Source organism: Zalophus californianus, chromosome 7 (assembly GCF_009762305.2).
Source record: "Zalophus californianus isolate mZalCal1 chromosome 7, mZalCal1.pri.v2, whole genome shotgun sequence".
Taxonomy (NCBI): Eukaryota; Metazoa; Chordata; class Mammalia; order Carnivora; family Otariidae; genus Zalophus; species Zalophus californianus.
Genome location: NC_045601.1, coordinates 18,241,641 through 18,264,072, shown reverse-complemented (window position 1 = coordinate 18,264,072; position 22,432 = coordinate 18,241,641).

Genomic DNA, 22,432 nt, shown 5'->3' with positions numbered 1-22,432 from the left:
AAATAGATCATTTGAAGTACAGTGTGTCTAGATTCCAGTGTTATCCATCAGCTGACCCAGAGAGAAAGACCATTCTTGCCACAGACTTAACGGAAAACCAGAGCTCTGCCTTAGTTTCTCCCTTCCCTCTTCTGGAACAGGGCACTTGCTCAGTCCTGAAGAGCTTTTAAAGTCTCTCTTCCCCTAAACAAGGACTTCAGACTCTATTGTCATGGGCTAGGATCTGAGCTGCCAAACACCCCCAGCACCGAGCACACCCTGAAAGAAGACACTGGAGACTCCTAGAAAACCTGCTGGTTTCTGGTCGATGTTTCTCTCTTTTAACAAATGGTTAATTTGACTAAAATGGACAATGAGAAAGGAAATTCAAATGACTGAGTCACGTGACACAATGGAAGAGCTCCACTGATAAGCAACTAACTATCTTAGTTTGGGCTCCTAGAGCAGAATACCATAGCCTGGCTGGCTAACATTTTTTTTAAAAAAAAGACATTTGTTTCTCTCCATTCTGGAACCTGGAAGTCTGGGATCAGGGTGCCAGCACGGTCAGCTCTTAGTGGAGGGCCCTCTGCCTGAGTCACAGATGACCATCTTCTGGTCATATCTTCATGTGGTAGAGAGAAAAGTCATCTCTCCCATCTCTTCTTATAAGACACTCTTCCCATCATGGGGCTCCACCCTCATGACCTCATCGAAACCTAATCACTCCCAAAGTCCCCACCTCCAAATACCATCACGTTGGTGGCTCGAATTTCAACAAATGAATTTGAAGGGGACACAAAGATGCAGTCTGGAACAGCAACTTACAGGCAACCCCGTGAAACCTTCCTTGGAGACCTTCAAAAATAGTTTATGGCTAGTATTTCTTTGTCTGCGTTATGAAAATGAAGTTCTATCTGGAGTCCAAGGATGGAACAAAAGAATCCTTCATGTTCCTGCCAAACTTGAGACTGGATTTCTTTCCTGTGAAAGAGGGAGAATGTTAGAGGGAGCAGTGGTTTCTCCAGGCCACCAGCAGCTGTGGAGGAAGGCATGGTGACTGGTGAGCTGCATTGCCAACTCTGGTCTCTCCCTGTCATTCCTCTTTATCTGGAACATCCAGCTGTCAATTTCTGACTTTTCAGAGGTAGGAGCAATAACTCTTAAATAAATGTGCTTGAAGCGCATTAACATACATGTGTAGCTTATGATCCTGCCGTGCTCTCTACTAGCATGGCAGTCAGTTGGTAGCCCTGTTACTAGACCTCTCTGCTCAGCACCTTCTGTGATGCAGAATCACTTATTTACATGCCTGTCTCCTAGGAGACAGGAAAGCCTTTGAGGATGGAAATGATATGAAAATAGTTTGTGGATCTCAACCTGTACTTAGTAAAACCTGCCATCCTTTGTGTGATCTCACTTCTTCTGGAAAAGACATTCAATGTTAATATTTTCAGGATTTGAATGAAACTTTAAAATCTACTCTTGTACATTTTGATTTTAAATGTTTATTAGAATGCCACCCTGCTATAACATTGCCCAAAATTTCACAGGATTTTTTCTGCAGTGGGGGCTTGTGAGACATTTATAACTGGAAGAGGTACTCACCAGGATGGTGGAGGAACTAGGAACCCTCTCATCCCGGAGGGCCAACATTCTACCTACCAAGGAGGCCACGTTGCAGCATGAAAACTAACCCAGCCAGCAGCTCATGTGGCACAGGCTTGCTTGCAACTGGCTCTCCCTAGGCATGGCCCTGAACTTATGGGGGCCCTGAGAATGAGCACCTTTCTTGCATTCTGCTCCCTAGGCAGGTACCAGTACTAGGCAAGTCACCCGAGCCTCAGGCCCGACCTGTGTGACTTACAGTTAACGTTGAGTCTTCTGTCCCTACCTGGTAATGCATCTCAGCTGCAATTCATTGTCTACAGCCATGGTTCTCCCAGGGTAGTCCTGGACCAGCGGCCCTGGCATCACATGGAAACTTGTTAGGGATGCAGGTTTTCAGGGTTCAGTTTAGACCTGCTGAATCAGAAACTTTGGGGAGACCAGACATATTACTGTGTTCCCTTCCAGTTGATTCTGGTCTAAGCTTAAGTTTGAAAACCACAAGTCTGGAGATGGGGGGGGTGGGTATTGAATCTTTGTTTGGATGGTTTATCCAGTTTTCTGAAAATGAATCTCCTGGAGCTGCTGCCTCACACCCCCTCAAATATTCCACAAATCGTATTCTGCAAATAGCTGGGAACAACATCCCCTCCCCAGGCCTGTTTCATGTTTCTGGAATATGATAACCCCATCACCAGCATCCTATATCTGGGAGGGAGGTCCAGATATATAAAGAATGATGAGAAAAGCCAAAGGAGTTTAGACTAAAAAAAAGGAGAGAGCGAGAGAGAAAGAAGATGAAGGATGGACATGATACATGACTTCGTATATTTTAAGGATCATGATGTGGAAGACTTAGAATTATTCCTTATATATAGATTAGAAGTGGGACCAATAAATAGGAGTTACAGGGACCCAGATTTGCGCTAAATAAGGAGGAGCATCCTGATACTCACAGGTTTACATAAAGAATGGGTGGTCTAGAGGGGTAATGGGTCCTCATCACTGCTCATGTTCAGGCAGAGGTCATAGGACTCTTATCAACAATATGATAGAACAGGGGCATCTGGGTGGCTCAGTCAGTTAAGTCTAAATCTTGATTTCAGCTCAGGTCATGATCTCAGGGTCATGAGATGGAGCCCCATGTGGGGCTCCACGCTGGATGTGGAGTCTGCTTAAGATTCTCTCTCTCTCCCTCTCCCTCTCCTTCTCCCTCTGCCTCTCCCCACCCCTAGTCTCTCTCTAAAAATGGTTAAAAAAAGAATATGACAGAACAACTTCATGATAAGGCAAGGGCTGCCCTTGATTACCTTAAGGTTTCTTCTGTCATTCTGCAATCTTAGTACCTTACAGATAATAAATACCAACACATATAGGAAAGAGGGAAAGGAGGGAGGGAAGAAGGAATAGTGAGAATAATCCCCAAATCATTTATATCATGATTATTACATTTGGTTTTCACTTGTATTGACTATGTAACATCAAGTTTACCTTCCTACAATGTGTTGTGTTGCTATAATGTTATTTTTTATGGTTAATATGCATCTGTGAGCCCATGGAAACTAAGAGGGGGAGAAGCAAAGGGGTGTGATTCATTGATTTATGCAACATGTGAGAATGTGTGCCATCACCAGGTGCTGGTGGAGTAGGTGGTGGAGGGGGAGGAAAGAATTAAGTCATGGTTTCTGCACCGAGCTCCTCAAGCTGTCTTGGGACTGACCACAAAGATAGATCCCTAAAAAGGAAGCCCCCAAATGGCTGAGACCTAAGGTGCGATGGTTAATATCAAGGCAGAAAATTAAATTCACTAACTAGAGGCCCATTTTCTTCTTCTCCCTTTTCAAAAATTACTTTAGCCCTTGCTTCCTTCCTTTATGGGTTTCTTTCTTTTCCTTACATCTCCTACCTGCAGTAGTCTTATGGCCCTATCTTTTGCTAACTCTAGTCACACTGTAGAAAACATTGTTTTGAACCATTAAATTAACATTTTTAAAAGAAGGAAAAGTATATTTCAAAAAAAAGCAATAGAAAGTTGGATAGTACTTTCTTAGTGTTGGTTTAAAGGAAGAGTTAACATTTTTATCATTAGCAACTTAACCGGTGGTCTCTAAAAGTTGTCATTTGTCTTCAGATTATCTCCCCAGTCCCTGACATGTAAGCCACTCCAGACTCTCAGGAAAAGTGTTTTAGATTTTTAGGAAGTTTGGAAATCACATTCAGATTCACATGCCTCAAACAGACCCTGACTTCTGATGATCTGGGGGCCCATCCCTGTCCCTCCCTCCTGCCTGTCCACCCTTCTAGATGTCACTTGTCACCATATAGTGTTGTAGTCCAGCAGATTAGGCTGGGTGTCTGATCTCACCCTGTGACAGCCCTGGAAATTGCACTGTTTGAATCACTCCTTGATAACCATTGTTGACTTCACATCTGTCCTTTTTGCACAAAAAAATCTAGTCAGAATTGGGTGGGGAGAAAACCTCACTCTGGGTTGCGCCTGCTCTTGAGATAACATTGGACTAAGGACAGGGTCTTCCTGAGGACTCAACCTGTGCTTCCTCTATTGCTTTCCTTTGTGTGCTTCTCACTCCATGGGCGCACACGGGTGGCCTGGGCCTGGTGCTGCACCACAGCAGGAAAGCAGCATGGAGCCCAGCTCCTAGGAGGCAGCTCCTCGGCGCCATCTTTATATATGAAGAACTGCCTGTATTGCATCTGTTCCAATATTACATTTAAAGGTCTTTTTGCCTTCTCTAACAGTGCTGTCTGTGCTGAACTCTGTATTCATTAAGAGGGGAAGAATGGACACACCTGTGATAGTCACTGTGCTATCTGTTCAGATCATTTATCCAAATATTCAGATTCACATAAGCCATACCTCTGTCCGTGATCTAAATGCTGCAATATCACCAGTGTACCAGTATGTTCAGAGCTGAAAATATGTTCTTCACAAAGCTGGCGTTGCCATTCTCTACTTATGGCCCCATTGTCTTTCCAGCTGCATAAACTGTTCTTCTCCCTTTTTCCTCCTTCCCCTTTCTGCCAGCATCCCCTCCCTGTGTCCCTCCGTTCACTTTGCACTCAGAGGCCAGGTGCTGCTCTGCCTGCCTGCCTTGATAACCTCTCTTGTAGCCATTCCCCTATCTCTGTTATCCTAGCCAGGCCTGTGGTTTGGAGTGCTGAAAAGAACCACCTGGTCCAACCTTTTGCTTTTTGTCCATGGAAAATAACCTAAAGAAATGCAGTTAATGGTCCTGGCTTTAGGATCATAGTTTGGATGTGACCCTACTGCTACCTCTCTCCAGAACTATCCACAAGGGTACAGCCAGGTACAAGAACCCTCCAAGCTGTTCTTTCTGAAGACCTGCTACAAGGCTACTCCTCAGCTCAAAAACCTTCAGGGGTCCTCCGCTGCCTCCCACATAAAATCCAGACCCCAGCATCACCCAAAACTCTTGCGCGTAGCCTTCAGTCACCTAGGATTCAGAAGTAAACTGACTTGTTCACATACAGTTGACCCTTGAACAACATGGATCTGAATGGTGCCGGTTCACTTACTGCAGATTTTTTCCAATAGATATATTTGAAAATTTTTTGGAGATTTGCAGCAATTTGAAAAAACTCACAGATGAAGTAGCCTAAAAATATCAAAAAAAAATTAAGAAAAGATAGGTATTATTGTAAGACTATAGTATATAATACATGTAACATACAAAATATGTTAATTGCTTGTTTATGTTATTGGTGAGGTGTCCAGTCAACAGTAGGCTATTAGTAGTTAAGTTTCAGGGGAGCCAAAAGTTATGCATGAATTTTCAACTGCACGGGGGTCAGCACCCCCAACACCCCACATTGTAAAGTAAGGGTAAACTGTACTTTCAAATTATTAGCCAGAATACTTAGAATGCTATAATTTCTCCAAGCTACATGTTAATTTTTTGTTTATCTTCTTTTGTCATACACAATTATATTAGTTCTGTTATACACAGCTTAACTGTCATGATAAACCATGTAACTGTCACCCACTTGAAAGTATTTTAAATTAATTACATACTACTTTTTATTTGACACAAAAATATAAAACAAAATAAAAATCAAATAAAATTTTCTTCTAGAGCAAGTCTTACTGCCCTTTCTACCCCCCCAACCCCCCTCCCCACACAAACACAAAAGATTAAAATGATCATAGACTCATCAAACATTTACTGCCATCTTGTGGACAGGGACACACTATCCAAACACCTAAATGGAGTGGAGTGGTCCTTTGCTTTCTTAGCTAAGCAGCCTGTGTGTGAATGTTGCATGATTCAACCCAAGGAAACATCCTCTTCATTAGTTAAACCATTTACCCAGAAAGTGGTTAGTCAAAGTCAGACAAACCTTTGTTAATTGTTCGTTATCATTACAGAACCCTAAAATGGTTGTCAGAAATGTGCATACAAATTATCTTCATTTTCTCATTCCTAATATCCAGGAAGGGGGTAAGGGTGATGTCAAAAAAAGGCAACTGGGTGATTTTTATAGGCTTTGCTTCTTGAAGCAAAAAAGCCCAAGTTGTTTTAATTAATGGATTAGCAATTAGAGGTTTGCACCCCAAAGAACACAATTTACTGTTGATGCTTCGATAGTCTCCCTGCTAAGTTGCTCCCAGACAAGTTAATGTTGAAGCTGAAAAAAATGTGTGTTTCTCCATGTGTATTATAAAATCAGTATTTCACAGAAGGGACAACCAGAAGCCCATATAACAGCCACCCACATATTGGATTTCAAATTAATTCATAAGCAATGGGCATGAAATAGGAAGAATGAAATAAAACATTAAACAAGAATCATTTCACTTTCTGTGGGAGGAGGGGACCCCATCCCTACAAAATTTGTCATTCCTTTGATTTGTCTGGCCAATCAATGATCTCCTATTTCAAATGGCATAGGTGCTCAGAATACTGGCCTTCTGTAGTAAATACAGTCCTTATTCAAATACTGAGCCAGACCATATCTACCATTATTATGTCTCCAGGTGCTTTATTGTCTCCTATTTGGCCTGTAATGAAACTCCTGTGTGGCACTGAACTTGTCTTAAAGAAATGATTTCTTATATACATAAAATTAGACCTGACAGAGAACCAGGGCACCTCCAGCAAGAGCTGAGTCAGTGGGCGGCACTTTCCCTAATGTGTGCCTGCCTCTCTCCTCTCCCTTCCCCGCTCAGCCTCCCCAGGGCTCAGGATCACTTGTGGTTTGCATTTCTTTCTTTCATCCTTGCCTGCCTGTGTTAATTACTCTACAAAAGTTGTTTACATAGTAGCTGTTAGATAAGGCCATGCCGTCAGTCAGAAGAGAATTGAATGTTAATGTATTTCTTCACTGAACCAAAATTTATTGACCGCTTACTATATGCCAGATTCTATGGTAGGCATAGGGATATGAAGATGCAAAAGCAGCACTCTCCTCCATCAGCCTAGTCTGAGAGGAGTAAAATAGTAAATTGTGACAGAACCACCTGATAAGCACAATGACAGAGGTATATATGTTGGGTTAGTGGGAGCTTGTGGTTGCTAGATATAAGGTGCATGGGGAAGTAAATAGGGGTGATTATCGTGGAAAAAGAGGGCAACCATATGGTAGAGGAGCTTCGTTCCATATTGGGGAGCAATAGAGAAGCTAAATGTGAGGAGATAAAGACTGGAATCAGACTAATTATGAAAACTTCCATTAATCTCAGCAACAATGATCAAACCCCAAGCCAAGCGGTGGAAATGGACAAGAGGAGATAGATACTCAGCTCTTAAAGAGGTAGAGATAGCAGGACTTGGTGACAGGTGGGATATGGAATCTGAACGCACACTGTTGGCCATGTTGCCCTGGTTTCCGGCTCGGGTGACTACGTGAAGCGTAGTGCCATTTTAATGAGTGAGGAGATGGAATTTCTGAGAACAGGTGTAGAAATCAGGGCCCTGGAACCATGTGCCCAGAGACCAGCGGTAGGAAAGTTTCAGGAAGGAAATAGAGAAGATCTGAAAAAGATTGATGGAACCTTGTCATTAGACCATGGATTGACTTAGCAAGACAAATCTGAGGGAAGGGAAGTGATCATAAACCAGAAGAGAAAGAGTTGGAGGACTTAATAGAAACAAGACAAACTAGCACATCTCTAGTTTGGCTGCCTGTGAGAATCACAGGAGGATCTTTTAAGAGCTACCAGCAGCCAGGCTACGTCCCGGATCAGTGAAAGCTCCCTGGGATTCCACTGTGCAGCTAAGGTGAGGCCACCGATACAGACTCCTTTTTCTAGAAGCTGGGATGGAAAAGAAATGAGAAAGATTAAGGTGTACCACCATGGAGGCTTATTTTTAAGATGGGAGTTCTCTGAAACAAAAGTAAAGGGGCAAAATGCTAGCTGAGAAGGAAAGAGCAAAACAGGGCAGGTACTAATTGATGGCAAAAGTCTAAAGGGAAGCAAGAAGAACGGGAAAGTATTTAGAATTTGCTTTGAATGGAAGGAAAGCTATCTGGAAGTGAGGCTGATAAGAGAAGATGGGTGTACATACAATTAATTTTGTGAGTGGAAGAGGGAAAAGACTCTTCATTATCAACATGACAGTACTTAAATGCATCTTCAAACAGGTCTGTTTGAAATGTATCCTGCTGTTAATAAACAAACTTGTTAACAAACATTTCAGTAGACTCATTGTAGGAAGCCTGGATGTATAGATTCCTTTCTGGTTTTGCTCTGTCTTTAGTTTCTGATTCCTCACCCCACCCCCACTGTTACTCTGTTCTCAACACAGGGTGGATCTTGCCAAGATAGGTATTGTTCTCTTTCTATATCCATTACCATTCTGCCTTCTTCACCACCTTCACTAATACAAATTATCATGAGCATGTTGTCATGTTAGATTTCAGGAGAAATCATTTAGGCCATATGCTGAGCTTGGGACATTTGGGATCTGACAGAGGACAGCGATACAATGGCAGAGAACTGAAGTATCAAACACGCAACCATGCGTGCAGATGATGGTCTCAGTCCATTTACTCTCTTTATATTTTGTGGTGTATGTGTATGCACTCACACAAGATGTTAGCGGAGCTGTATTTGTCTTTACGATTGTCCCATAACAGTTTTGTCCAGACTGACCAACGGTAGCTCCTTTTAAGATCTTAAATTTTGATGGGGTGCCTATTGCCTAGAAACCAGTAGTTCTGTTGCCTTTCTTCACACTGTCTCCACATTGTTCTTGTAGCATCCTTTGCTGTGAAAATATATTTCTGCCTGACTCTGCCATAAGGGGAGTGGGTTGGATGGGATGCTGTCCTCAGTCACCTTCACCTCTCTGACCAGTATAGCTAAGCCCTGCAACACAATTCAATAGACGTGACAGGTCTAGGACTTTGGGATGAAGAGCCAGCCTGGCCACCTTGGAAACTGACTTCCCCACCCAGAACTATCCCCTGATTGTTTCTGTTGTGCTCACTGTGAGCTTGAGAAGTTCAAAGAAGAGCAAAGAGGAGCATTTTGCATTTGATACGTTGAAATATAGACTCTTAACAAGGTCTATTTTAGGCTTCCGTCTCATGAAATAAACATAATGCACAATAAACTTTTATGATACCACATATGATCTGTTAACAAGATTATTATCTCGTTTTCCTGATAGAATCATCAGAAACACGCTGGGCCTTTGGGGAAATGCTTTAGGGAAATAGAACCCAATAGAAGCTGCCTAAAGATGTTTTCCTAACTATCTTGCAGACGCTTCTTTAAAAGTTGTATCTTGCAGCAGATACGGACAGAAACTTTGGAGTCAGACAGATCCACTAACCACTGACTATGTCACTGCGGCCCTAAGCCAGTCTTCATCTGTGCATGGGCAATGCTATCTGCTACCACGTCACACGTTTGTTGCTCTGTGGACTGAAATATTGCCCAAGTAGAGTAATTAACACAGTGCCTGCCTCACGGTAAGGGCTTGGTGAACAGGAACCGTGATTGTTTTTATTACTATTAGGAAAATACTTTCACTGAGGGAAGACAAAAGGGAGAAGTGGGGTAGTGGTCTTGCAAAGTGAAAAGCAGAATCTCTCGCGTATTCTGTGTATCCCTGAAATGCCACTATATGGAAGGAAAGGGTTTTGTTTCTTTGTTTGTTTGCTTGTGTTTACTCTATAGAGACTGATTCTTGGAACCGATCAAGTTTTCCTCTTCCTTTTATGTGAGAAAGCCAACCACAAGCAAATATCTAGGACTGTAGGACATGCTTCCTTAATACTAGACTCATTCCTGGCACCATCTGATTTTCATAGATTTTATTTTCTCCTTGCTTTATTTTTTTTTAAATCTATATTAGGTAGCTGTATTATTATGTATCTCTATGGAAGCTGCTCTAAATCATTTTTTTGGATAAAGGATCTCCTTGATCAAAAATAAATAATGGATAACCACATTTTTTTTTCTCTTGAGATTCTAGTTTTGGATAATCCATTATTTATCCCAAAATTCAGCAAATCAGAATCTTGTTCCAAGCCAGCCAAATCATCCAGGAGGGTGCTCCAGAATTACTGCAGAGGTCACCTTTAGGCGTGAATGGGCCATGCATTTAAAATGGCCCATTCATTCTCCCCTTGGCACAGATGCTGTGGTGGTTGGTTAATTATTTTAATGCTAATATGTGTGTATATCTTTTTTAATGTGGATGCCAGACTGAAAATTTGGATTGAAACCAGTAATCAACAGATGGCAATCACTCGGGGTCATGGCTGTCCTGGGCCACGTTTTCACCACTGACTCTTTTTTTCTTTTTTCTTTTTTAAGATTTTGTTTATTTATTTATTTATTTGACAGAATGAGAGAGAGAGAGAGGGAGAGAGGCAGGAGAGAGGGAACACAAGCAGGGGGAGTGGGAGAGGGAGAAGCAGGCTTCCCACGGAGCAGGGTGCCTGATGCTGGGCTCGATCCCAGGACCCTGGGATCATGACCTGAGCCGAAGGCAGACGCTTAACGACTGAGCCACCCAGGCGCCCCTCACCACTGACTCTTAATAGAAGTCCCAATCTGGCCTAGCAGCAAGTCTCCCAGTGTCTATATGCTCACTCAGAACCATCCCACTGAGAAAGTCTGGGACTACTCTCCTTTGATACGAAAAGTTTCTTTTTTTAGATTTTATTTATTTATTTGTCAGGGAGAAAGAGCACAAGCAGGGGGAGCTGCAGGCAGAGGGAGAAGCAGGCTCCCCGCTGAGCACGGAGCCCGATGTGGGACTCGATCCCAGGACCCCAGGATCATGACCTGAGCTGAAGGCAGACGCTTCACCGACTGAGCCACCCAGGCGTCCTGATGAGAAAGGTTTCTGATATACACCTGTGCAAGAATCCCAAAGTGGAGATTATAGAAATGTTTTCACCGTCTGTGTCCTTGAAAGGTCCCATATTTTTTATTTTTTAGTGTTAAAATGATGTTTCTAAAGCTGTCCTTTCTTAAAAGTATCTGTCTCGTGGAGTATCATTTGGAAATAGCATGAAGAAAGCATCAGAGATAATTGCAAACAGATTTGACCTGTGTCAGTAATATCTGAGTGATTCAACTTAATGTAACACTTCTCTATTGAAAATATATTCTTTGCAAGTCACTGCATGTGCCACAGGATGAGTGTTCTGGAAGAGTTCACAGTCCCTGAGAGCTCAACCTTTTATAATTGTGACATATAATAATGTAGAACATAATGATGAGGATTTTTTCCCATACTTCCTTTTACTGTCTTGAACCATTTTCGTGCAATAATAGGTACGAACCGATGGCAGCTCTCTCCGCATTGGTAGCTCAGTCATGCCCCACATCCACTCTTAGGTGCTAAATGCCTTGGGTGGGACCATTTCAATGAGATAGCTACTGGATTGATAGACTATCCAATTCAACTGGAGTCAGCAAAAGGAATTTATTGGCCAGTGTAACTGAAAACTCAAGGTCAGGAAGCTATTTCTAGTGTTTTAATCCTGTACCTCAAACAATGTCATCAGGAGCCCATCTCTCTCTGATGATCTCTGCTCTGCCCAGGTGGGCTAGCTTCAGGATCGGGCAGGTTCTGTCCACTTGGCAGCCCTGGAAGCTGAGTCTGACTTTCTCACAGTTATAAAAGAAAAGAGATCATCCCTTTCCCAGTTGCTTCAATAAAAATCCCGAGATTCCTTCGGATTTGCTTGGCTTGAGTCACGTTATCATCCCTGCGTTAGTTAGCTAGGGCTGCCATCACAAAGGACCATAGACTGGGTGGCTTAAACAACAGAAATGTTTCTTCGCACCGTTCTGGAGGCCAGGTGTCCAAAATCAAGGTGCCAGCAGGGTTCACTCCTTCTGCGGACTGTGAGGGAAAAATCTGTTCTGTGCCTCTGTCCCAGTTTCTGGGAGCCTTGCCTGGTAGATTGTGTTCTGCCCGTGTCTTCTCATTGTCTTCCCTCTATTCATATTTCAGGGTCCAATTTCCCCCTTTTGTAGATAGGAACCCCAGTCATATCGAATTGGGGTTCACCCTGATGACCTCATTTTACATTGATTTTTCTCTGAAAAGAATCTATCTCCAAATAAGAACACATTCTGAAGTACTAAGGGCTAGGATTTCAACCAGTCTTTTTCGGGGGAGGGGGTGAACAATTCAACTCATAACAATCCCTAAAGCAAACACTATGTTAAAGGGATAAAAGGCACTGATTTGTCAGTTCTGGGTCACATGAGCACCCCTAGAGCAGAAGTAGCCTCACCTCCATAAACCTAAGTGGTAAGAGTAAGAAAGGGCTGGCTCTCCGGGGGAGAATCCGTCTACTCTGCCAAAAGGAGAGGGAATCGATAGTGGGCACACAAAAACAATATTTATTACACCAAGTATCATTAAATCAAAATAAAAGCCAAAATCTTATGCACGTGCCTACATATGACACATGGCCTATATACAAACAGCCAAATCAATTACCAAATAATGCAGGTACTGTGACATTATTAACATGGGATTAGAGCTGTCACATTTCTCTCCAGGAGGAGGAATCTCACATCTTTAGCATCATTCTAATAAAGGGATATCCCATTTGGCTCTTTAGATGCCAACATGGGAGAGAGGAAATCTAACAGAAAGAAGATAGTATCGGACACCTGGGTGGCTCAGTCGGTTGGGTGTCTGCCTTCAGCTCAGGTCATGATCCTGGAGTCCTGGGATCGAGTCCCACCTCAGGCTCCCTGGGGCCTGCTTCTCCCTCTGCCTCTGCCTTTCCCTCTCTCTGTCTCTCGTGAATAGATAAATAAAATCTTTAAAAAAGAAGATAATATTGATGACCCACTGCCATCAGTTTCCAAAGAACAAAGACTCCGCAGTTGTGGGGCCAGGGACATGGTACCACTTTTTGGCCAGTATCTGGCCAGGGATGAAGGCGGGAAGGACTGCCCGTAAGGCAGGGATGCCAAATTCATACCAGGTGTCTTCCCATCCCCTCCTCTCTCATCCCAGAAAACATTAGGAATCAGTCAAGGTATTTATTCTCACTGAGCCTTGAAGGGACTTGGTAGAATCAGGGTTGTCCTCGTGTGTGTGTGTGTGTGTGACTGTGACTGACACACCCAGGAGTTATTGTAGTACACATCTTTGCACCCACAAATGGAAGCCCTATGCACGTCCTCCCATCAGCCTCCAGTAGCCTTTACCACAATCAGAATGGGCTCAGGAAGTTCAAGCCACTTGCCCTCCCATTGAGTCTTCTGAGTTATCTGCCCTTAAAAGAGTTTCCTGACCTTATCTATCTTATGCCCATCTTTGCTCCTGGAAGCTTATTTTATATACATACAAATATGCACAAGCTACATATTCACTCTTATATAGAGTGATATTTTAATATTATATAACAAATTCCTTGGCTCGGTATACCTCTCATCTAAATGAGAAACTGTCTTCTCTATGTGAGGCAATGTCACCTCATGTTTCTAAGTTTCCAGAGGCTCAGGAATGCATTTTTCTGACAACGGCTCAGGATACAGGCTGGTGTTTTGCCAGCTTGCTCACTGTTAGTTCATTTCTTTAATAGCATCGTGGTGAGAGTCTTTTCAGAACCCAGGGACTCCAGCCTCAACCCTTTCTATTAACTAAAAAACCCTGAATAACCCTCCATATGGTGCTGCCATGGCATTTGATAAATACCTTGCTGATTATTTATGTGGCTTTACACTTATTTTGACAGGCTGATCACATTAGTCTGTATTGCAACCAAACTTTTGTCACTGGGTTAAGTGATCTCCTGAATTTCTGCCACAGAAACTTGGGGAAAATGAGAATCAGGAATGTACAATCTAAAACAAAAGTAGGCAGCAGCCATTCTGAAAAGCAAGAAAAGGGACAAAACTCTATTAGAGCTCCTGGTGAATGTATTTGTACCTTCTGTCAGCACGGCTCTTGACTGTAAACTGCTTCAACTACCAGGATCAATAAAGGGCAAGGCCTGGAGATAGTAATTATGCTAATTGGTAGTGACTAGAAAACAGGCAGGCTGCAGGATAAGCAGACAGCATCTCCAGAGAAACAGACACATTCGTTAGGGAGGGCAAGATGTGGTGCCCTCCATGAGGTTTTTCCTGTAATCAGTTCACTAAGAAATGCCAAAGGTACTGGTGAACATCATTTAGGTTCTTACCTCAGTACATTAAATCAGGCACTTCTGAACAATAGCAAAGAAATAAAAGACTCAGCACCTGTCTTCAGGAAGCTTATAGCTTAACTTACCCTCCAACATTGCACAAGCACGTGTGTGCCCCCCCCCACACGCACGCACGTGCACGCACATAAGCTGAAAGTCATTTTCACTGTAAAAGGCAAGAACTGAGAGCATAAATACCAGGGTGCTATCAAGAGAAGGGACCAAAGTCAGATGGGATGAATCACAGAAGGCCTCTTGTAGGCACCATGTGTAAAGAGAGGCTTCGACTAAAGAGAGGATGAAGGCATCTCAAGGCCTTTCTCTTGATAAAGGAACTTAAGAATTCTGACACAGAAGCTGCATTGTAGTTGTAAAAAACATCTTATTAGATGTGGATGTAGATGTGAAAGCTCTCAAATTTCGTCTCCATGAATGTAACACGGATGCCATCTTGGAACCAGTTACTATACCAGTTAATCAAAATGTATGGGTAGGTATCAAAAGAATAGATGAGCTGGTTAAAATTTTCAATTAATGATCCTGCCAGGCTGCTATGAGATTCTGAACTTCTTAATAAACCTTGACCAGTAAAATTGTACACACAATTTTCTTTGATCACTTGAATTATATTGAAGGCTCAAGTATTAATAAAGTCTAAATAAAACTTAGCTAAATGCATGAAAATTTAGAAAGACTATTGGAACCTCCTGGCCCTGTAAATATCAAATTCATTTCTCTTAATTCCATCTTCCAATCATTAGCTCCAGTTATGAAAGAATCCTTTCCCCAGAAATTAGACTACAGAATAGTAGGTAAAATTTTTCTTTTATTTTTATTCCATGAAAGAGATGTAGGGAACCACAAATACTACCTACACTCCACAAATCATATTTTAGTGTTTAAGGAAAATTCTGACAGTTTTAAGTTAAATGGGTCGGATCCCAAGGATAAGATTCGCCACAGAGCCCCACACTTCCATACATATCTTTTAAAAAGAACACATAAACAGCACAGCGATGTCGGACACGGCGTATTTTGGAACTGTGAATTCTGTGCGCTTGGTCCAATGAAGATGGGTGGTATACAGAAAGAGATCTGAACTGAAAGCTGTGTTAATGAACAAGTCATCTCCCCTCCGAGGGCTGACTGCAGCTTCCACTGCGCAAAAGAGGTGGGGTGGGCAGGTCTAGCGTGACCGGGATTATCTCCCAGAGTTTTAGAGTTCTAAACACTTCCCAGCAGATACTGGAAACGGGAAATAAAAACATGTTTGCAGGGTTGCATAACTGCTACCAGCAGGGGGCAGCACTGCTTAGATAATCACTATTTTTGCCCTTCCTCCTTTAAGAAAACCCACAGGAAAAAAGGAATTTCATCCCTCAGTTCTTAGCAGCTCAATCCCATTCTAGTGGGCTAAAGCCAAGGAATGCCCTTGGCCCAAAAGATTTGCATTTTCAAGGCACCAACACCTCCCCAATAAGTGTGCCTACAACTCACATTTCCTGCGGACACTTCAGTGATATTACTTATGGTTGATTTTCCTTTTTATCTTTGCCTTATCTTTATTTTCTATTTGTTCGTTGTTGGGGGAAGAACCATTTTATAAGGAAACTGAAAATTTAAGACACATAGGAAGCTTTTGTCAATCTTTCTCTCCCCCAAATAAAGTCTCCTATTTGAAGTAGCATTTCAAATTGGGACTTGGGAGGCCCTCCTCAAGAAGGCAACACGTCATGCCATGAAGAGCAGAGATGAAAATATATCGTGGAAGGAAATGACTCTTCTTTTGGAAAAGCCATTAATTGACCAGTGCTGCCCCCTGCCGCTGAAAGGAAATGAGGCCGAAACAATGGAGTTCCTCTTTCTCTGAATCGTGTTTTATTTTAATGATGTAAATATTTATTGAAAAATTCAACTTGCTGGGGCGCCTGGGTGGCTCAGATGCTTAAGCGTCTGCCTTCGGCTCAGGTCATGATCCCGGGGTCCTGGGATCGAGTCCCGCGTCGGGCTCCTTGCTCTTTGGGAGCCTGCTTCTCCCTCTGCCTCTCTCTCTCTCTCTCTCTCTCTGTCTCTCATGAATAAATAAAAATCTTTAAAAAAAATTCAACTTGCTTAGAGCCTAATACAAAACTGCATCTTCCGATTAATTCTTAAAGCTTGGATTTGATAGTAAGATTAATTTTAGCCTTATTTACAAGATAATTTAAAAATCACTAGAAAACATTTGCTCCATTTCGTAAGAATGTATTACTTGACAGTTAATTTTAATTCAGATTATATGATGGGCTTTCATTCTGGTAAATCACATACCCTTAAAATGTTTAATCTAAAATTAGAGACCATTTTCCATAAAACAAAATGTTTGGGAGCTTGAACATCTAAACATATTACCTAAAAAGCAACAGGGGCTTGTCATTGGAGAACTATAGTCACTTATGTGAAAGCACCTCTATTCACTTCCTTCTTTGTTTTCACCTTTCCCTTCCTTGGGCACTATTCCTATATGTGATAATTTCAGGCAAGGTTGCATGATGTGAAAAACTGCTTTGAACTAGCTATACCAGGATTTATAACCCAACTCTGCCACTTATAATTGGCTTGACCTTGAATATATTACATAACCATATTGAGCCTATTTTTGTCATCTCTAATACAGGGACAAATTTGATACCTATCGTATAAGGTCGTTAAGAAAATTAGTTGAGAAAACATGTAAAGCTGAGAAGTAAACACTCAGTAATGGCAGGTAGGGGACCTTCCTCAAGGAAGCCCATGATAGAAAGTCTCTAATATGTCTGTCATTAGTTCTTTCCCCCCTTATATGCACATACTATTCTTCACATCAAGAGCCAGAGCCTAATTCTCCTCCTCTGAATCTGGACCAGTCTTACTGACTTGTTTGACTGGTAGAAAGCAATGAATGTGACATTCTGGGACTTCCAAAACAAGGTCATAAGGAATCTTGAGCTTCTAAGATGGCAAGTCTCTTGGATGCTTGTTCCTGTGATGCTCTCTCTCAGAACCCAGCCCCCAGGCCAAGAAGCCCAAGCTACATGGAGAGGCGAAATGTAGACATTCCAGCTGACAACCCAGCTGAGCTCCCAGTCAACAGCCAGCATCAACTGCAGGCCACACAATGGGCCATCTTGGACATCTAGCACACAGGGGCCTTTAGACCTCTCCAAATTCAGTCCTTATCTGACTGCAGCCATATGACCGATCCTGGACAAGAACTACCCAACTGAGCCCAGCAAATCCACTGAATTATGAAGGATAATCAAAAATTGTATTTCAAGCCACAAAATTTGGGGATGGTTTGTTATGCATGCAATGATAGATAACTGGGAGAAAGCTACAGGGAATATTCCTATTTTAAAGAGCCACTAGTCAAACCCAGAGAAACAGCTGGGAGGGAGGGACTCTTATTATAAACATTTATCTGTAATTCACAATTGTGTTCCTCAAGTCACTGTGTCACAACTTCCAGAAAAGCTCAATTCAGTTTTTGAAGGGACATATGGGAATTCAATAAATATTGGTTGGAGGAATGAGGGAATGAGCGAATGAATGTTTTCTATCAGTTCTCTAGTAGAAAGTAGCTAATGGCCAGCAGTCAATCAAGAAGTTTTATTAGGAATCTATTATTTTGAAGCCATAAGCCACATTCTAAGAAGTTCAAGTCTTATAAATATCAAATAAAAGAACATTAGAAATAGTGATAATGTGCAAACTTGTTCTGCAGGAATGGAACGGACAGAACATGGATTCGAGATGAAAAAATGCACTTGGGTTGGTAGACTAAGGAAAAGTCTTTTGGGATTTGGGACCCACACTGGACCCAGAAGTTTGGGTGGATGACAGAAAGGGCATTTTGAGTGGGAAGATGTCTCGGAGACAGGGCCAAGAGGCGGAAGTACAATGGGTAAGGAATAGAGATTCTGTGTTGGAATTAATACTTTGAATGTGAATAAGTGCCCAATATACAGAATGAACACCAGTCAATAAGAGGCACAAAGCTGAACGTGATCAGTTGCCCCATCAGGACCATAAGAGACTCTGAGGTCCCTTTGTTGGAAACTCAGTGTGGACCTGAGAGAAGGAGGTCAAGGAGTGAGCTGGGACATGGGCTGAGAAGTCTGTCCCTTGAGCTTGGAAGTGTGTGGGATGACCTACATCTTGATCCCTTGACCTAAAATCTGCACCTGAGAGAACTGGAATGGGGAGGGGGGGGGCCACTCACTCATGCCAAGGAGTGTCTCATAGTATGAGAATGGGGCACCACCATTCATGGGTATTGTCATGGGCATTTTCAAAGTATCTTCATTATCATTGTTATCTCATTAAACCCTGTGAAGCTGGTAGAAGAGAAAGGTCCAGTGTTGGTGTGGCCTGTCCAAGGCCACCTAACTAGTTGGTGGCCAGCCCAGACTCAGGTCTTCTGCCTACAGGTCAGGTTCACACCAAACCCTCTGCCCTCTCCAGATTCTACTGTGCCTGGAGCCCACCAGTGTCTCCAAATGACCTTGTTTACAGCACAAAATAATGCTATGAGTCTGTTCTTTAAAGCTATCTGAGAAATGGCATACCACTTTTGGTTAGAAATAGTGATACTGATTGCTAGACCAAAATAGAGGATGTCTATCACTGAAATAATTCAAAAAGCTATTTTTGTGGGTCACATTCTATGTGATAAAAACTGTCATTTTAGTTGACTTTAAAGGACACATCCCTCTGTAAATCCATACGGTGTACTGTATTCTTGGCTGAACGTGACACCTTCCACAAAGAGTAAATAAATGACTCTGATTCAGAGTGGAGGGAGCACAGATAAATAAAGTTGACAGTTCACAGAAGAGGTCTTCATTACTAAATTATTTGGGGAGGTTTTGTAAGTCGGGAAAACTAATCTGCAACTAATGCTTCTTCGGTGCCACTTATCCTGTATTCATCTCCCCACACTGACTATGAAAGAACAAGCCCACAGAGTTTTACCTCGCCATCATCAATTACAAATATGTCCTTTTTTTTCTCTGTGTGTGAAATTGCATTTCTTATAAATTGCCCCGTGCCGGTGCCTTGTGAAATACACATCCCATTTCCCGAGGCATCTGTCTGCCTTGGACAATGAGGGACACCCACCCTATGGGTGCTCTTAGAGCCAGGCTGGCCCCACGTGTGGTCCCACATGGGTAGGAGGGCAGGGAACCTGGGAGGCCACGTGCCTGGTCATGAAACTATCCTTCCACCTTCTATGCTATTGATCTGTAAAGGCTGCTTGGCTTGCAAGAAGCTGATGGCCACAGACACAAATCAAACCTGACTCTCTTCTGCCTGGCTTCTAGAAAAACACCTTTATGAGCCTCTGTAGCAGTAAGGGTCAGGGATCTGCTGCAGCCTGGTGGCAGGAGGGCTGGCATGCACGGCGGGGAGAGGCAGGAGCCCTTTCTGCATGCCCCCTGGAGACTAGTTCCCGATGAGAAGACCTTCATGCTTGGGGCCAGCAGCTCAGAACCTAGTCACTGCACATGACTCAAAGATCTGAAAGGATTGTGCCTTTCCTATCCACCTTTGCCGGATGACACAGACAGTTGATGTTTATGGAGAAATTTTTATTTTGAAATCTAAGAGACCATCTGAGCAAGTCTACAGTAATGCTTACAACAAAATGGACTTAAACATAACCACTTAAACTAACTTTAAACATTGGTAGCTGCATAGTTAGATGATCTGGAAGAAAGACATAGTCTATGAAGACCAGCTGTATTTTCTCTTTTTATTCTCATGCATGGCTCCATGTAGGTACTCTGGGTAGGAAAACCTATGGAATTTGCTTCCCTTTATAAATTGCGTGTGCCGAATAGAAATGGCTTAATGGAGTACAAATCAGATCATTCCTGTCCTATTTAACTACTTGTGTTTGGTTTGGTTGTGTTTTAATAATTCCAGAAAGGGCACATCTAACACTTGACATAACGTTTTTATGTAACACTTGTGCTTCCTCAACCAGAATGAGTCTTTTGAATTTACTAGAAACTAAAAACATTATCAACTATTTGATCAGGTTATGCTTAAAAGAACACAAATTCGCCAACATTCAGATTACTCAAAGCCCTAGTTTTCTAGGAGATCAATATAGAGGTATTTTTAGGCTCAGTGCATAGAAATGGCTTACTTTTACACCCTTTTCTACTGTACGAGAAAAAAATGTAGTTGGATTTCTTAGTGTTCTCTAAATTGGGGGGCTACTGTTAAAGAGACAGAGGATGAGCCTTGGTAGAGTTGGCTATTGCATTTGAAAGGAGGCGGTGGTGTCCCTTCATGAGAGTTGAAGTTAGGGCCGGCCCTGGTGTTCTGCCTCTGATGTGCAGGGTGAGGAATTCCTGTTACCTCCATCGTCAGGTGACTGCAGGTGCTGCTGTGACTCCAAATCATGCCATGATTTCCAAATCAACCCTCAGCCTTACCCTAGACACAGAGGGAGCAACTGATTTGGCATTAGCCCCATGCTCACGGAGCTCCAACCTCAACTAGATGGTCTCACAGTTGCATCACACGCCCAGTATCAGAAGCCATTCCCTTCCTTCTCTTGCCTCCAACCTAGACAGGACTTAGCACATCCTTTTAAATAACACCTTGCACCTTATATCGGAAAGAGACGTGGATCTCATTTTCAGCTCGCTCAGTTTTAATACCTGCACACTAATGCTTCCAGGGGCAATAGCCAAATTTCCTACACTGGGCGCAGCAAAGCTGGAGATTGCAAATCCTCTAACTGGCTTGCACGACTTTGATTTTAACTATACCAAAAAGACATTTTTGTCCCCTTGAATATTACCAGCTGTTGGGTTGAACTCAACATATTCAAGAAAACTGTAGCATTAGAATTCTCCAGCAGTGAATACTAGTATCTGATAAAAACAATATTTCCCACCCTCCCCCCAAGAATGGCCTTTGGTGGTGGCAAGATGATCAATTTAAGGGATTCTCTTTGTTATGGTTTAACTCCCCCTGCCGCCCACTCCATCCTAATTGCCTCTGCAATATGTCCTTCAGGTATATCTATGGCACTTTAGCACAAAGTAAATAGTAGAAGTCCAAAAGGAATCAGAGTGAAGTTCAGAGGAAAGGAAGCATAAGACAGAATGCTAAAGCCTGATTTTAGTGTAGACTTTGCCAGAGAGTTAAATGATGTCTTTGTGGCCCAAATATGTTGAAACTTTAAGTAGTAGGCTAAGAAAATACACTGGGAATTGGAATGACATAATGAACTAGTCTGCCTTAAACGTGTTATGAGAAGGTTCTGGAAAAGATGGGATAGCTACATGGCAAAGAAGAGGGAATTGGAGACTTCAAATCCTGACCACCACTATCTTTGATCATCAGAAACAGGGTTAGGGTGCAATGTAAAAAAAGCACTAGGATTGTATCAGCACAAAACGGAACCAAATTGTATACTTGAAGAGTCTATAAAATTGCTAAGAGTCGGTTACAAATTTGACGTTGATCTGTTTAGCAACTATGGCCAAGAAATTTAGACCCTGTCACTGCCACACATTTCATCCTGCATTTTGTTTGACTTCTCGTACGGGTGGCTTTGATTGCAGCAAAATATTGTGAGATCATCAGAAACAAAAAGGCTTTCGAAACAAAAGGTGACTTATTTGAGTGATCATTTTAACCTCTCTTTCTTTAAGGGAGGGGCTAAGGAGAGAGAACAATACAGTTGAGAGGTACTACCTGATGGAACGCAGAGCAGGGACAGGCCCTGGCACATCCACGCCTGGCAGGAGTGGCCCAGGAGACTGGCAGCCGTGTCTGTCCGAGGGCCTCATCCACATATAGATGGGGGTTGTCAAGTTCCAGAGACTTATTCTGCTCTTGATATTATGCCTTGTAGTTTAGGTAAACTGCCATGGATGGGCCATGATGCTCAGGACCCAGTGTCCCAGTACGCTGATTTTTTTAGGCATGAACAACTGAGAGAGATTGTCTTCTCAATATTCCTTTTTCAGTGTCTTGAAATGAATCTACCACTAGTTTTTTCTATCTTAAAAAGTGAGGTGTAATTCAGAGCAACATATAAGGATATATGAATTACTAAGAAAAGAAATATCAGCCAGATAGCATTAGATATCCATTCTCTTCTGGCCTTCAACCATTGTCAATCACTTTTTATTTAACC